Here is a 2,945-nt window from a genome sequence, read left to right as displayed (position 1 = left end):
AATAGAGTAGCTCCAAAGGCCACATGGAAATTCACCTTTTATTTGTCGACTTGACATTTAGTTAATACTTTGAAAGCTTGTAGTTGAACGTGTTGTGAAAAATAGAAAAATAGACACTGTCACATATCTTAATTTTAGCAATTCAGCATCTACAAATGATAACTGATCGATACACTCGGCCATTCAACAGATCGGGGTCAGTTGTTTTATTAATACTTTGATTTAGCTTTGATTAATAATGTTTCTTGAGCTGAAAACATCATATTAGAATGATTTCTGAAGGATTTAAAAAAAAAAATCCAATTAATTCAGCATTAATAAACATAAGAAAAAGAAAAAATTAAATAAAATTAAATAATAATAATAATAATTAAACATTAATTTCAGTACTTTAATTTGTCATCTGCGTTACTCTCAGAAAGCATGCAGTTGAAAGTATTGTGAAAAATTGGCCTTTTTAAATCACTTCAAATCACTTTTTGTTTTTTGTTTTCATTATTAACAAATAAATATGACTTCCACATATTTGACAGTAGAGGGCACCCCTGGCTCGCGTTAGCCTTTTCCCTTCTCAATTGTGCGCGTCGACAGGACGTTTAACATCTCGAAGCTTCAATGTTTTTCAAATGAATGAGCTTTAGACCCATTTGGGGCAGCACTGAGTTGGAGGTCATGTATAAATGGCTCCTGACATGTTTTTATTAGTACTGATAAGATCCATTTTACACATCAAAGAGTGCTGTACTAATGTGGGACAGGACTGCTGTTTGTCTCCTAGTGCTCAGATGACTTCTTACTGACTGAATTTATGCTAAAGTAGGCCCAGAAATTAAGGCAGCACTGCAAACTTTTTCCGGTGTTGCACTACCAATAGGCTTTATAACCATTCTGAATTAAATAGACATTTAGCCTACTTTAAAATAACCTAATCTAATTCTAATCCAGGGTGAAGTCCCCCTGTCATCAAGTTTGGCTGAGGGTACTTAAACTCATTTGACTCAAATAAAATGGCTCTTCGCGCTCTTTCTGTTGATTGAGAGCGTTATAACTAGCTATTTACAAAGTTGTTGTTAAACTCACATTAAATAGCCTACATAGTCAGTCAGTCAGTCAGTCATAGTCAGTATGAACATATTTTATGGTGTGACACCCATATTTGGTAGACCTACTTAAGTAAAAAGACAGTATTTTATAAGTAGTTAATAATTACACTACAAAGCTATTTTGCCCATTTACTTACACATCACATAACGCTATTTGCGAGTCAAAAGGAAAAAATAAATAAAGCGTAAGACTAAATCTAGGGTGATAGTCTGATATTTATGTCAGTAATAGGCTATTACACGTATTCGTTTTTTTTAAAGGGATAGCAGTCCAATAAATACCCGTCCGTGTCATTAATGTTAATCAAACAACAAAGATGTCGAATAAATGTATACATGTTAAATCAACGAGTTAATTTCACTTGTATTTTTGTCGTATGGTTTGTAATTTGTGTATAGCCGTGTGTAATTTGCTTTGGGAAAAGTGCCCCATTAAAATAGTGAGCATAACGCCCCTAGCACTGCAATACAAACTTATTTGTCAAATAAATAAAACATAATGAAACGTTCTTGTTAGCTAAATGGATGCAGTAATGCATGACACGGTGAAAATGGCAGAACGAACAATTCTATGTTTACAACAAACAGCGGAGTGTTCATTTCCTGTTCTCATCTCAGTCACTTCCGGTCCTTGGGATGCTGAGCGCCGCACCCTGTCACCAGACGTCCTCTCGTCCCTTCACAATGGCCCTGCACCCGTCCCCTGTGTTTGGTAGTGCGACAGTGAGACGCGGTTCTCTGTCTCACCAGCAGAGGACGAGAAGAGCTCGTCGTCAGCTATATGCTCCAAGAGCTGATATCATTCCCCACATTTTAATTGTAAAAATGCAGTGGCTAATTCTTGCGTTAGGGTTAGCTTACTGCATTTATAACTAGCTTTTAAAAGCAACCAAAGTCTCCAGTTAGATGCCTGCGCTTGTGTTGCAAGTCATTCCTGCGAGTGGAAACCGCGCTGTGGTCCCACCTCCTCCTGGGGCGAGAACGCTTTAGGACAGCAGACAGGTACACTGGGCACACCCAACAGTGCCTGCTGGCAGATGGGCAGCGTCCTGATTTAAGGGATGAATTATTTATATGTGACACAAACATCGCTGACAAGTAGGCTATATTTGCCCTTCTTGAAGCACATACATATCATTTTCACTTCTTTTCTGGCTCTTTTCTTAAAGCCGCTAAACTCATTTGTAAAGCTCAGTTATCTATTGCTGCACATGTGAAATATGTTCTTTGGTTTTTCTTCTTGTGATGGATAGTTAAGGGAATTTGGGCTTCGTTTTCCCTCCTATTTATACTTCCGTGAAACAGGAAGCAATGACTGTATAATTACATGTTCATAATCACCCTGGAGTGCTCAAAACTGGGAATATGAATGGGAATATACTTCTACTTCTACCAAGATATTGTACTCTCAGAAATTTCTAGGGGTGGCAAAATTTTTGTTCACTTTTTAAATTCTTACTATTCAATAAAAGCTTATATATATATATATATATATATATATATATATATATATATATATATATATATATATATATATATATATATATATATATATATATATATATATACACACACACTCACACACACACACACACACATATATATATTAATAAAAGATCAAAGGGATTAACAATGCAAAGCAATTATCAGAGTGTTCTTTGATCATAATTACCAAGGGATATTTTTAGCCATGACTGTGTATATGTATGTATATATGTGTGTGTGTGTGTGTGTGTGTGTGTGTGTGTGTGTGTGTGTGTGTATAATGTATATGTATATTTCACAGTCATAGCATCACTGGTTACGGCAATATTAAAAGACGAAGGATGCCCCATAAAGAAG

The sequence above is a fragment of the Puntigrus tetrazona genome, chromosome 4, assembly GCF_018831695.1.
Source record: "Puntigrus tetrazona isolate hp1 chromosome 4, ASM1883169v1, whole genome shotgun sequence".
In the NCBI taxonomy this organism is placed as follows: Eukaryota; Metazoa; Chordata; class Actinopteri; order Cypriniformes; family Cyprinidae; genus Puntigrus; species Puntigrus tetrazona.
Note: the sequence above shows the minus strand (reverse complement) of the source record.